The following is a 15,852-nucleotide window of genomic DNA, read 5'->3' on the forward strand; positions in this document are numbered from 1 at the left end:
TGTGTGTGTGTGTGTGTGTGTGTGTTGACATGTTACATCCCTTCAGGTGTTTGATAAGGCTCTAATAGCCTCTGATGAGAAAGCAGAGAATTAGTGACTCACACCGTCTGGTCTTTTGTGAAGTTTCAATCCAATTATCACAACAGCATGCGTCTCCATCGCAGTTATCTCTCAGTGCTCGAGGCTGCTACACAAAGGAGGATTAGTAAAATAAACCAACCTGTTTGCACAAATTTAGGGTACCTCTTCATTTTCAGGGGTTCACAGAGGAGGAGCACCAGAGTAGCTTGCACTCTGAATAGTTTTACTTTCACTAGATGCTTGTTGTAAGTGTCTTTATTTATTGCTGGCCACAGAATAAATTAAAAGATTTTTAGCATTTTAAACAGAAAATAATAACCTTGGAGAACATGGAGAGAGGGCAGTGAGAAACTGGGGAAAAATGAGCAAGAAAAAAGTTAAAAAGTACAAGAAAATTACCCCAAAAAAGGGAAAAGAAGAAAAGTTAAAAAAAAAAAACACACAGAGAAAAAAAACAAACAAAAAAAATCTCTATTTTTCTGATAGCATATATTTTTAAACATATAAACACACTAATTTTAATTATAAATATACTTTCTTGTCACATTTTACTTATGTCTTGCAAATTGTGCAACATTTCTTGCCAAGTTTTTCATTGCCCTTTCTCCATGTTTTCAAAAAGACATCTAACCAACGTACTCAGCATTTAAAGGGTTAAAGGAGTCATTTCAGATGCCACACTTCTTTACAGAAAGTCTGTCTGTGTTGGTTACTGTTGTCAAGTTACAATATACGTTTAACACAATTCTAGCTGATTTTTTCCTGGAAATTCAGCAAAAGAAAATGTAAAATAATATAAATTTCCATCCACTTTTTTAGTCAAATATGAGGAGCTGAGAGCGAATTCTCCTGTCAGGTGGAATTAAACAGATAATAAGATACAACACGGTCAGCTCCAGTCAAATATCAAACGAATGACAAAACGTGGAAAATGTGACAGAAATTGACATTTATGTTTGATTCATGTTTTAATGTGAACTTTTCTGAATATGATGATCAAAATGTTGCCGTATTTATGTGCTTTTTGATGCATCCAAGACCTTTTGACAGATATTGTGAAAATTGTTTCTGGAAATGTCCGAGGTGTTACGAAGCAGAGGTATGGACTATGGAAAATTAAAAAAAAAACAGCAAGTCAAGACTTCACTTGTACTTGAGCCTTTTGATTTGAAAATACTTGATCCCTTCCCCCAAGCCCAAAGATTTAGGTCATAAAAAACACACAGAACTACAGCAGCGTTTTTAAGCGTCTCCCCAGGTACCACTCGGTCTGCATGCCCTCTTCCTGCTGCAGCACAGCTGCCTTAAATAACCAGCTGTTTATCAAGCAGCTTCAGGAGCTCATAACGAGTCATTTGAATCAGCTGTGTTGCAGCACAGAGATCTAAAACATGCACAACAAGTGGCACCAAAGGAGAAATTTGGGAAACGCTGAATTACAGAATGCAAACTACGTGAGTCAGAAATTACAGACCACGATGCACAGCTTCTTGACTTGAGACTCGGGACTCTTATTTAATTTTGCGCAGAGTATTATAGTAAATCATATGCATATAGCCGCATCTCAACCATGTATGTTCACATGTTGTACAAGTTTTGTGGGTATTGATACGCCCCCCCCCCCCCCCCCCCCCCCCCCCCCCCCCCCCAGAATCACCTGTGATGAGCAAGTCTAATAATGTAAAAAATAAAAAAAATAAAAAAATATTGAATACAAAAATATTTATTTTAAATATTTCAGATAATTATTATTAATTATTAATAATTATATTTAATATTTAAATATTAATTAATTTAATTTAATTTATGTGTGTGTGTATATATGTATGTATACTTTTTTAAAAATGTTTTTTAACTGTTTTATCTATCTTTAATTCTGCCTCAAACACAGTCTGTTTGCACTGATTTATTATCATTTTTCTCTTTATTGCGACTCAGTCGAAAACATTTTCCAAGACTAAAAATAGACAAAAACAATTTGACAAATTTAGACTGTTTCAGGGTGAACCATTCCTTTAAACTGTGTTTTTAAACAATATATATTTTCTCTTTATCCCGCTGTTATTTGTGCAAAGCTGCCTCTTTACAGTTTGAGTTCAGTTTCACGTCTGCGTCAAGTTATTATTTGACCTTGTGCACGGAGCCTTGTCCTGCAGTTAGGCTGGTCGGGCTAATTATCCTGATCACATCTGCTCTGTGTTGAATTAATCAGATGGTTTAAAGCATCATAACAGTTTATTTCAATTTGAGATGTGCCTCTCCCAATGGATATTATAATTACTGCCTTGATTCTTATCAGATAACAATGTTCTCGCCAATCTCACTGATGTCGAAGAAACACGTCAAAACACAAACACACACACACAAAAGAGGTCCGACAGGCGGAGATCGCCCCACCCGTAGAAAAAAAGCATGTTTTGTATGAAGGGCCTAATCATTTTAATTTGTAAAGTACTTCAGTGAAGCATAGTGGTGGAGTCAGGTATCATTGTCAGACAGCCCCCACAGACCAACACCAAACCCTGACTGACTTTAATGGTTTAGATCTCTGAAATACAAATTCTCATGATCACATGATCTGGTTTTTGTCCAGTTATAAGAAAATGAACTCATTATATAATTTTTTTTCCCCCAACTTTTCTTTAGGCATGTTTTATTCTGAGACTTGGCTCTGTGTTTTTGCTTAATACCATCGCTCAGATATATCAAAAAGCCGCACAAGTATGCAAATAATTTTCCCAATGGTGTCTTATATCATTACAGCGTCAAGTTGAATCAAGTTATGAAAACTGAAACTTTTTTTTTTAAAAACTATTCGATGTGCCAAGTGTGTAACTGACCCCTGGTGCCACATGGCTCACCTGTGTCAAAGATGTTTAGAGTACTGGGCGGAACAGCAAAGTGTACCGAGAGCTGAACAAACAAAGAGACAATCAGAAATCTAAGGAGGGTTTTATGTTTTCCTTTCAGGCTGCACTTCACACCTCGCTCACATTCCTGAACCTGGATGCAGTGTGTCAAAGTTAAACACGGAGGGATTTGTGTGTACAGTGTGTATTCCGCAGATCCTGTTGGCAAGCTCCCCGCATGCTCCTGCTGAGCCAGCACTTGTGGAAATCCCCCTGCAGAGACTTGGCAGCACCTGATCAGCGTGAAAAGACGCCCACACTCAGACCCCAGCACAGCTCCTCAGTCAGCTTTTATTTGCTGGTAATCCAGGATGCAGGTTTACATTTCAGATTTGCACTTAAGGGAGTTTTTTCGAAATGTCGATAAAACACATTTGCGAGATGACTTTGTTTCCTTGGAGGGATGTTATGCGACTTCTCCTCTTGCAAAAACATTTCAAGAAGGATGGAAGGATGTTCAAAACATCAGCAGGTTTATTTCTTCTGCAGCCACCACACTAGTCGTCATTATTTCCAATCAAAGACGACGTTGGTCTGTTATTGTAAGCGATAATGGAAAGCTGGGCCCTTCATACGTGGGAGCGGCCATGTGTAAAGGGCTAACGGCATCCCAGAGCGTAAACAGCTGACACACAAGGATTCCTAAAATGTCATAGGTTGACACAGCAGATCCTGACAGTGCTCCACCATAGGAGATTATAACCCATACGAAGGAAACAATAACCCACACATAGGAGATAATATGCCGTACAAAGGAGATAATAAGCCATACATAGGAGATAATATGCCGTACAAAGGAGATAATAAGCCATACATAGGAGATAATATGCCATACAAAGGAGATAATAACCCATACATAGGAAATAATATGCCATATGAAGGAGATAATATGCCATACAAAGGAAATATATGTCATACATAGAAGATAATATGCCATATGTAGGAGATAATAACCTGTACATAGGAGATAAAATGCCATGCAAAGGAGATAATAACTCGTACATAGGAGATAATATGCCATACGGAGAAGATAATATGCCATAAGAAGGAGATATATGTCATACATAGGAGATAATATGCCATATGTAGGAGATAATAACCTGTAAAAAGGAGACAATAACCGTACATAGGAGATAATATGCCATATGTAGGACATAATAACTTGGACTCAGGAGATAATATGCCATATGTAGGAGATAAGAACTGGTACATAGGAGATAATATGCCATACGTAGGAAATCGACTTTGGTTTTAGCCAACATTGCCTACAGTTTTTTCACCTTGCCTCTCAGGGCTTCTGTAAGCAGTACTGAAAAAAATCGGTGCACATTTTGCTCATTTGAGGGCAGATTGTGTCATAACAAAGGTCACCGTGAGGCCCCAGCTGTATCAGTGTAATCACAGAGCAGAATACATGTATGATATCCTCTGGAGGGGACACTGCTCTTTATCTCCTTTGAAGTTTTATGATGAGATTTATTGAACCAAATCCTTTGTGTCTAGACGCTTCCTTTGTCTTTGTTAATGTTTAAGCAACAGGATCAATGCTGTTCTATTCATTCCTAAAAAATGAGTTCCAGGTTATATCAATCCTCCAACTGCAGGACAGGATAGACATGAGGCATTAAACTTTGGCAACCTACGTAAAATGTTATCAGGCCTGAAGTAAAGGTGGATGGTGAACGGTGTAAATAACATCACTATATTTCGCAACAACTGATAAGTGAGCCCATCACCTCTGCGTATTCATATCAGAGGGTGTTTCTTTATTGAGTAAATCAAGGGGCTGCGTACATTCGTTCATATTTTCTGCACAAAACTCCCACACCCAGGTCTGATAACAGAAACTCAGACTGGCAAGTCATACACTGTACAGGCGTGCGGGAAAAGTCTTATTTACACATCAAACAGACGGTAAGTGGAGGGTGAACACACCTAATACAAGATAGTACTGTTTTTCTATTTGTGAAGTAGGTTAGTCAACATTATTAAAGTCAGGATTTTCACAAACTGAAAATAAATTGCAGCAAAAAGAACAGTAAAGTCATTCAAACTCATTCCAGCTCACCAAGACTCTTACTTTCACTGTTCGAAGTCATCAAAAGTCACAAATACATTTGAGTATTTTGTATGTAACTGTGTTTCCAGAGGGTTTTAGCTTCTGTTGCTGTGTTTCCACAAGATTTTTTTAGTTTCCTGTAGCTGTTTTTCCAGCAGCTTTTTTATTTATTTTTGCTGTGTTTCTAGTGGATTTTTCAGCCTCCTGTAGCTGCCTTTTCAGCAGCTTTTTAAGCGTCCTGTAGATGTGTTTCAAGCTTCCTCTTTTTTTTCCTTTTTGCTTCCTGTAGCAGTATTTCCAGTGGAGTTTCCACAGCTGTGTTTTCAGCAGCTTTTTCAGCTTCCCATAGCTGTGTTACCAGCTGATTTTTAACTTTCTGTTGCTGTGTTTCCAGCTGATTTTTAACTTTCTGTTGCTGTGTTTCCAGCTGATTTTTAACTTTCTGTTGCTGTGTTTCCAGTGATTTTTTTTAGCTTCCTGTAATTGTCTTTCCAACACCTTTTTTTAGCTTTCCATAGCTGTGTTTCCAGCAGCTTTTTAACAACAAAAAGCAAGTCTTCTTTACCAAGACGTTACTTCTTTTCCAGCCCCCTTAAATGCACACTTTAGGCCAAAAAGTGATTCGTTTTGTTGGAACTTTAGCCAAGAGGGTTTTGTGCCTAAGCATACAGTTTATCCGCTTCATAATAAATGTAACACATCTGTGCTTTGCAGAAACATACAACACTTTCTGCAGGTTGTTCTGTTTCTCTCTTCTAACACTGCAAAGAAAGTGATGCTTTTATGTTACTGTGGTGTTTTTTCACTGAGCCAGGCATGATTAGTGATCATGATTAGACAAAAAAAAGAGGTGCACCACCAAATGTGCATATTCTCTAAACACAGAGTTTAAGTATTTGGCAATATACATAGATTAATCTAAATTACGCCAGCTGGTAATAATCATTAACCACTTCTGTATTTTACCGCAACATTCCTGGCATTAACGCTCCACGTGCATTGCTGCCCTCATTAGATAACTGTACAGATTTTATCTATATGTGAGAGCAGTTGAAAGAAATGACAAAATGTGAGGAAACAATAACATGCAGGCTCCTCTAGACCACTCCTCGTTTTTATTCGTGGTCTGCTATCTTGATCTGCGGCATCTTGGACTATTTTCAGGATAACCTTCACGTAAAATGTTCTCTGTGCTGAGCAGGAAGAACAGGCCTCGGCATGACCGCGCTGGTTCAGGTGTCACTCCTGCTGTTGATGTGCCGCCTGCAAAAAGCTGTTTTTCTTCACAGATGAGGACTGAGATAAATCAAAGTAGCAAAAACCAAAAATGACAGCCGGTGATTGGCACGTTTTATGTACATGTGCAGAACTAAACCCCCCCCCCACCTCCCCGGGCTTTCACGAAACCTTTTGGGAAGGTGTTGTATGACTACAAACTTGGGCACCAAACAATCGTGCTTTTTTGTTGGCTTTTTTAAAAATGACTTTTACCCTAATTCTAGTCTAAGCTTCTGTCATCATGGTGTTGTGCTTGTCTGAGATAAATCAGTTGACATTTGTTTATATAAAGACACCTCACATTGGTTCCTGGAAATACAATATTCTCTTTATTTCCAAGAGTCAGATAAGAAGATTAATACCCCTTTCATTTATTAATCTTTTCAGCACATTCTGCATCAAAGTGAATAACCATTTTTCCCAAAATGTCAAACTATTCCTTCATCCTTTTGGGATACAACTATACACTTTTGCTGTATATGGGTTGAATTAAAAAAGTAAAAAAGAAATGATTTCAGGTTGTTTTCGAGCCTATTTTGTTGCAGCTAAACAGCCGCAGTATAAAACCATTACATGAAGCGACTGGTGCCCCACAGCTTATAAAATAACCAACTTAATGTTTAATTAAAATCATAAATCAAAAGTGTTTGACTGATTTAGTAGCACCAGAGTTAACTTATTAAAAGATTAAAAGACCACTTCATCCACTTCAGAAGGAAAATAGGATTCTTTGCTACTAAAGCAGTGATTTGTTGACAAGGTGAGTCAGTGTTTTTCTTCGGCTATAAATTTAATCTCTATGGCAACCTAACACAGATCTCTGACCTCATTGTGCACTCGGGCTTTTATCAACTGGGATAAATAAAACGATAACGGTTGGCTTACACACTGGCCAAAACAGCAGACACCTTGTACCTCTTTCCACCACCATGAAACCTGCTCTGCCCTAGTTTTTGCACCTAATTTTGAAGCGTTTAAAGCATTTTGACTGTAATGCGCAGATATAAGCGATATGCCAACATGTTTGCATCCCAGTTCTTTACATGGTTCCACTTTGTCAGTGAAATTCTGCTTCAGCTGTTTACACTCTGGGATACGTTACAGTGATGTTGACAAACTCACAGGGTGGGATGACGTAGTACGCGGTTATGTTTAGACAATATGAGGTTACCAGCGTGGACTGTGTAAAAATGCACATGTTGGGAATGATGGTTAGGATTAGGCAACCAGGTCATGGATTGCTGGATTTAGGCAACATAGACATATGCTGTATTATCCCCTTGTATTACGTCATCACTAGCAGCGTTACAACCTGATGGCGTCTTTTTCTGTTTCATGCACACACGACCCGTTCCATCCGGCCCTGTTATTATTGTAGCTGCATGTGCACAAATTATGTGGATGCACCTGGTGCCATTCGACCATACGCCAGCAAACAATAACAGCGCCACCGGGTCCATCCAGCTACGTTCTCAGCAGACGCCTTCCAGCACCGTTCTGCAAAAGGTGGCTTTTGGTGTTCTACAGGTTGGAAAGAGAGGATGGAGAGTCAAGAAATCCAAAAATAAAATAAAATAAAATAGCGTGCAATGGTCTCATTATTAGTTGGTTCATGTTTTTTGGGTGAAAGCTGTCTTTAAAAACAGTATTTGGAGTTAATCAATGTTATCTGCAATTATTTCTATGGTGCATTGATGATACATCCTTGATTAGACAGAAAACTGGTGGGCTGGTTTATTTAGGTGGGAAAGCGGCATTAAAGCATGCGACCTCCAGAAGCCCCAAATAAACTGCAGAGCAATTTTGATATCTTGTATCTTGGGAATATGTATCCTACTTAACAAAACGTTAGGCACGATGACGAGGGCCCTCTCAGGAGTCGTGCTTTCCCGTCTTGAAAAAGGTTTTTATTCCGTGACAATTTCTTAATATGTGATATTAAATAACATTAAGTTATATGCATTTGTTGTGTTGCAGTTACATGCTTTGTAATGTAGCACAGACACAGATAGAACTTTATAATTTAAAGATGGCGTTTTTTTTTTTTTTTTTAAATGTGTTCTATAAATAAATCTGACTTGACCTTTTTTAATCTGAGATGATACTTCCTTTTTGGTGCAAAAACCCCACAGATAAGCTAATAATTATGATTTAGTAGCTGTTCTGGAGCTTTCAGTCATATTATCACACTGTCTCCTTCAGCGGTGTCCAGTCACTTGTCTCGCAGTGCAGTGGCGCTCCCAAGGGGGGACACCCTGATAAAACTGCTGGCCCCCGACATTCATTATTCATTAACTCTTTGAAACCAGGATCAACATCAGTTTTCTTGTGCTGTGTTCAGAGGCCTTTCATATGCTAACTGACCCTTTGAAACTGGAGCAAATTGGTTTGACTTCTTTCGTAAATGTGAGGAAAAAAGGCAGCAAGCAACCTGTCAAGAGATGTCCCACAAATTGCAAGAAATTAGTAAAAGATGACAAGAAAATTACCTTAAGAAGCAATTTTTCAAAAGAGAGCAGAGGTATGAGAAAATGATAAACAATTTGGGGATACAGCTAGAAAACTTTTTTTTAGCTTATTTTGGGTCACTTTTGTTTCTTTTTCTTTTTTCTTTTTGTTGCCTGTTTTCAGGTAATTTTCTTGTAACTATTTTTTACTGATTTTTAAAATTATTAAACAAAAACAACATCACACCAATGTGCTCAAGTTTCAAAGTGGTTAATTAATGCTACTTTTTTAATTCTTTGACTGTTTTGATTGTTTGAACACATATTACCTGGACCAAATGTCTCTCATTACCAGCTTGTTAACGTGACTTGATGGCTTCTTAGAAAGTGAGAAATCCCCTTTTATAGCAACATTATTTCCAAATAAAAAGGGCATAAACCTGTTAAGGGCTTTTTCATCACCTGAAAAACTCTTTAAAGCATTAGAAAAACATGTATTATCCATCAATAAATCCATTAGTTTACAATTTATAAACTCTGTATGGGGTAAGGGTGGATTACGACAAAGTAAGAAGCACGTTTATAATGGCAGCAATTGTTGTGCTGCAGCAGAATGAATATAAAAGGACTCTAAGTGGGATGAATTGTGAAATGTGTATTCTGGGGTGCCAGATTTCTGAGACCCTGGGGCGCAAGCTTTCCATGATAAGGCCTACCGGTGAGGACTCCGTGTGTTTCGCCCCTGCGTGCCATCAAAGGTGCTGCACAGGCATGTTCCTGCAACGCCTCTAAGCCCAAAAACGGAGCACTTTAAAGGGACTGTGTGATCAACACGTGGAGCTCTCGACACAGTACAGCCCCCACTGTGTCTTTGACATGATACAAACTATTAGGCTGATGCACTTGAAAGCGAGCGGACAGAGACTGGCTTGACAACCTTCAGCCAATGTTAAGCCAACTATCACACATGAACTTACCTTACCGTCGCTGCTGAAACCCCCTGAGGACATGTCAACCTGTCTGCGAGGCAGCAGAGGACCAACTGTCCCTGCTTTGATCCACTGTAAGGACAACACATGCTAACTGAATGAGTCATGAGATAAACCATTTGACATTAATCAAAGAGAGCCAATGAATGATGAGAAAGTCCTCTGGAAAAAGGTTACGGGGCCGTGGTCTTAAACCCTGAGGGACTGTTTAGCACTTTTTTTTATTACACTTTTCATTCTTCATTTATTTGATAATTTTGGTTGTGTTCATGTATATGGCAAACATTTTGGCAGGATTGTGCATTTTTGCTTAATCTGTGAATTTCCAGCTCAGCTTCTACGATAAGTCAAAAAAAAAAAATACACAGTGGAAACAAAATTGGTACATTCAGACTGTGCACCATTGAAACCCATTCAAACTGACATTTTTTGATCCCACAGCCATCAAAGCATAAAAACATCCACTGGGTGTTATTCTGGGCTTTTGTCTTGGTATTTGTAATTTTTACTATTTTCCAATTGACTTTTTTTTTTTTTACATATATTTGGCATATGGAGAAAATACATGCTATTTCCATTAGGCGCACAGTCAATGTTACTGCAAACCATTCAATCAAAAATAAATCTACTTTCCTTGTAATATATATGAAAATAATTCTTTTGTGTGTTTTTTATTTCATCTAAATACAAAGTGGCATCATGACAAAAACCTGACATTTAAAGGGTTTAAATTCAGAAAATTAATGCATATTTGATATTTAAGATTAGGAATGATGTTGGTTAAAAAATAAACTCAATTAAAGTAGGAAATAATATTGTATAAAGTGTTTTAAAGCTTGATTTTGAAAACTGCATTTCGTGCACAAAGTGTGTTTAAACGGGCCCTAAGGGTTAACACTGATGAATGATGACAGCTCAGACGCCACTGTGACGCTTTTACTAGCATTCATAAACATACAACCTTCTAAACAAGCACAATCATGTTTGACAAAACCCTAGAAAGCCTTTATGTTCAGTTCACCGAGGATCTTGACTTACTTACGTTCAGGGTGATTTACAAAAATAACTCGGTAACAAAGTTATTATAACAACAAAAACTAAAAACTATGTGTGAAAACATTTTAGTAAACTGAGATAAAAATTAAAAAAAACTAGAATTTATAAAGAAAAAAACTAACTGAAACAATATTGTGTACTTAGAAAGTTAACTGGCATAAAATAAAACTATACAGGAAATGTCTTTAACACAACAAGCATGAGGAGGCATTGGTCCATATGTTTATTGAAATTGGGTGCCAGCATCTGTATGTGGGGCCCCTGTGGTCAGCAAATGGGCTGAAAAATGGGCCCTGTCTGGGCTCCATGACAGACTCACATGGGTGAGTTGGTGAGCCCCACATAGGCTGGGGCTACTAAGCAGGTATGGGCCCAGAATAGATATATTATCTGGGGCCCACTTGCGTAAACCCTGCATTTGGCAAATGCAGGGGACCAATATGGAGCTGGTGACCTATCCCATGTAGGGCCCATTTTTCAGCCTATTGACTAACCACAGGGGCCCCACACAGAAATGTTATGTTGTATTTGTATTAAAACACTGATTCTGACCTTCTTGGCTGTTACAAATGTAATATAATGTATTTTTAATTAGAGAGGGACAGTGCACTATAAAAACATTGTCCTTTTATAAAACAAGGAGAGATGCATTGTACCAGGTTTTCAGCAAAAGCTGCTATTTTCCGCCTGCAGTCCCTGGGCAGGAAGGTGGAATAAATAAATTAATGACAGAAACTGTTTAAATAAAGTGCACAACATCAGTTCATAAATTTTACAATATAATTATCCCCATAGCCCACCCCACCTTATCATGAAAAATCTCACATTTGTGCAAAATTGCAGCTGTAATTTAGTTAAATAACCCCTAAATTATCATTAAAAATTAAACTAATACTACAACTAATAAAAACTAAAACTTAACATTTTTAAACAATAAAAACTATATTAAAACCAGGACACCCTCAATGGGAACTACCTGAAATCAAACTGAATTGAAAACAAAAATTAAAACAAAAAACAAAAAACTACAACCCGTCTTGCAATGGGATCACTCCAGATGTGATATCCATAATTTACAGCAAATGTGGGCCAGGGGCATTAAGTGGAGGGCCAATAGCCTCCTCCCGAATTCCTACCCCCCTTCTTTTGGCTCCTTGCTCACACGTCACGCCATGCCGATTTTCAAAGTCTGCCCTCAATTTGATCTCAACTACACACCCGTCAAGTTTCGTGACTCTATCTTGTACAGTTGCGACGTTATCGTATTGACATAATCTGTCCAGACAGATAGATATGTAAACACCTGTCAGAAAACTAAAAACGGCTTCTGAAGTAGTTCCCGCTACAAAAGTTGTCACCAGGACAATGTTTTGTCATGATAATGCACAAACAGAGACTGACAAGGTGATAATCAGACGCCCGTCACAGCGCTGCTGCTAACTATTGAAAAATACAAAACTTTTATAACTCCGCTCAGAAACCGGCCCTTATGGAATTCATACGCACCTCCTACGCATGAGAAATATGCAATTTCTCAAGTTTCGGCTGCACTATACATGTCTGTCATTTTGATTTACTATCTTTTTTTCCCCGTGTCATTACCTGTTTGGACACCTTTTAGAGTGTCACCTACACTCTTAGCATTTGTTTTGTTTTCGCAGTATTTAATTCTGCATGCGAAAGCCAAAGTAAACTTCTCTTCACATATTCTCATCACATGAGCGGGACCGCCACGTTTTCTCCCCAATGATACGATCTCAGGCATTTCCAGGTGTGTGGTTTGACAGATGAGTTGCAGCCCCTCTCACGATGTCAGTTTCCCCTGGGGGAAAACCCCTGAGACTGCTGAGAGCAAGCGCACTGGAAGACACTTCAGTGTGCCCCTGAGTTAATAAGACAATACCAAGCCTTGGATTTTAGACTTTTTTAACCACCTTGCATGTCTCTGCTTGAACAACCCAAGAAGACTAATTAAGTTAACATGTCCTGAAGTTTAAAGCAGCGTGAGTCTGGTTAATGGCTGATTTTATTTGTCTTGAATAACTCATTTTTATTGTTTATTGATTTTCTACCCTCATCATGTACACAAGCTCATCTGAGATGGACAAACTGTCAAAAATGTGTCAATCATATTGTATTTCAAATTCAAATTGTCAGTCAAATTATTTTTTTGGAAATGATTGTCATCTTGTCCTCCAGGCTGAAGAGAGAAAACACCATCCATATTGCTGAAAGTTCAAAGCCAGCATCTGTGATGGCATGGGAGGGTGTTCGTGCCCAGGGCATCATGGGTAACTTGAAGAAAAAGGTAACACCTGCACACCTACTTCACTACACTATTTTATTTCAGACAGCGTTTTGATCCTGCTTGGATCTTCATCAGGTGGTCCAAGCAGGATCGAAACCTGGTATGAAATAAACTTGTTTGGCATGGAGTGAGCGTGCAGACGTTACCTTTTCCCTCATGTACGCTGAATTGATAGCCTTTCACCTACGTGATGTGCATATCAAAACCCTCTTTCATCATAGGTAACTTGAACATCTGTGAAAGCATCATGAATGCAGAAAGGTATATACAGGTTTTGGAGCAACATATGCTGCCATCCAGATAACGTCTTCTCCAGGGACGTTCTTGCTTATTCCAGCAATATAATACGTTCTGCACGTTTTAACAGTGTGGCTTCGTAGTCAAAGAGTGCAGGTACTGAACTGGTCTGCCTGCAGTCCAGAACTGAGTCCTAAATCAAGCCACAATCAGGAAGATTTTCACTGTCTAAACTGAAACCCTTAGTGTCCTCAGTTACTTACTGAGTTGATGTTAGTTTTTTTGCTTACATGAGGTGGTATTTCAGGCAAGTCAGAAAAGACATACATTGCAAAACCGCAATTGTAAGACTTTTTTTCACTTTTTCTAGGTCACATGATGCTATGGCTATGTGCTTGTCAGTAGGAACTGGCTCCCTCAAGATGCAGCAGGAGCTACAAGAGCTGTTATTGCATCACATAACTCTTTAAAAGTTGAGCGGATCATCCGGAAGTTCTGAATCCACAATTCCTCTGTGAAATAGTGAACTCTCACCTCCCAGAAATCCCTCATACGTGGCTGCTCCCAGTTAGTTATCAGTTTGAATATTAAATATCATGGGGTGTTGGAGTTATAGAAGTCAACATCTGCATCCAGCTGTCTGTAAAACTTTAGCAACAAATTTGCAGTCTCAACAAAACTAATATGCTTGTAGCCCACTCATCCAACATCCGCACTTTGGCTGTTTGACCTGCGTTTGACGTCATTACAATAATCATGAAAAGGAACAAGGACATCAGTCTTTTCTGAGGAAAACTACAACAGAGAGACTGCTGGAAATGTGAAAATTAATAGCAGGTTCCACCGCTGTATTTCTATGAAGTTTCTTACATTAACCAAATGTGCTTCTTATGGCACGTCAACTTAATCGGGCAAAAAGAAAAGGAGAAAAAAGAAGAGCTGGATGGCAGCAGAGGAATCATGGATGTAAACAGAAAAGGATCAACATAAAAGCTTCGAACAGAGCAATCCGTCATGTAATCATGTAGACCCCCGCTGTTCAAATATGAACAAATATGAACAGCTTTCAAGAGTTTACCAAATAATCTCTAATGTTGACTCTTGACTCAGTGAGCAGAGAGAGCAGCAGAAAGAGTGAAGGAGGTTGAAGAAAGGGCAGGCACAGTCTATCATTACTCTTTACGGCCACCTCATTGTTAGGCACACAGGTTTGTGGAGGCTTACTGTATAGTTGGGCATTTTAACATGGAGGTCTATGGGGACTGATTGTTTTGGAGCCAACCACAAGCAGCCAGTCATTGAACTGCACTTTTGGGCACTTTTGCATTGGCTTCATTTTTCAGCCACTGCATTTGCTCTTAATGATTCAGGGAGAGGTGAAGACAGGGCAGGCACCGGTGAGCGAGAATTGACACCATCTTGGAAACGATGACAGAATACAATAATGAATTAGACTTTGTTTACATCTACATTTCAAAAACCAAACCGTTTGAGTATTTGTTCAGGTCTCAATCTCCTTGTTGGAGAGAGCTGTTAGGTTTCAAACACCATCCCTAGACTATGTATCATCCCAGCTAGCAGGGAGTGTTCCCATAACATTGACTAACATTACCTACAAGTTGTAATAATGTTTTAAATAAAATGTTTTTATTCTTGTTCAAAGAACGTTTTAAAGCTGTTTATCACTTCAGATAATGTGTCTACAAGGTTAAATGCTGACTGAGATATAATGTTTTAACTTCAACATTCTGACAATGTTTTGGTGACGCTGAAAGGAGACAGATCAAAACGTTCCCACAATGTTACATGAGAACAAAGGAAGAACATCGAAAAAGCAACATTCAGAACATGTTACTGAGAACCGTAACTTTAAGAAGAACATTCTGGGAACTTAAAGAAAACATACCGCTGAAAATGCTACCAAAACATTGGATTGGTTGCACTGAACGTTTCTCAGAACGTTTTTAGAACCAAAACTTGGTAGCTGTGATCCATATACAGTCTAGGATGGTGCCGCATCGGTGTCAAACAAACATGATGTTAAATTCAGGCAGAGACGTTGATCTTTAATAACTGGTCAAGGAAAGAAATCAGTTAGAGTGGACGCAATGTCAGACTGAAGATGGAAATAGAGTGCGCCCAGTAACTTATCAATACGTTGTTTTACCGTTTGATATAAATCATCAGCAAGAAAAACAGGAAGCAAGCTGTGCAGGACACATGACAATTCTGCAGGCTCTCGTTGACTGACAACATTAATGACAGATTTTACGACGAAGACAAACACCTCAAGGCGATGAAGAGATGGTTGGCGCTGAACTGTGATTTAGAAAACTGCAACTGTCTCGGCCATAACGTCTTTTTATGGGGACAGCAGTGTCTTTTTCCTGTTTTTCAGTTGCTGCAAAAATGCTGCTAACATGTATATAAATCAATTATATCAGAAGAAAAGCTCTAAAATTACACACTCATTTAGCAACGGTCTTAA

The sequence above is a fragment of the Plectropomus leopardus genome, chromosome 5, assembly GCF_008729295.1.
Source record: "Plectropomus leopardus isolate mb chromosome 5, YSFRI_Pleo_2.0, whole genome shotgun sequence".
Taxonomy (NCBI): domain Eukaryota; kingdom Metazoa; phylum Chordata; class Actinopteri; order Perciformes; family Serranidae; genus Plectropomus; species Plectropomus leopardus.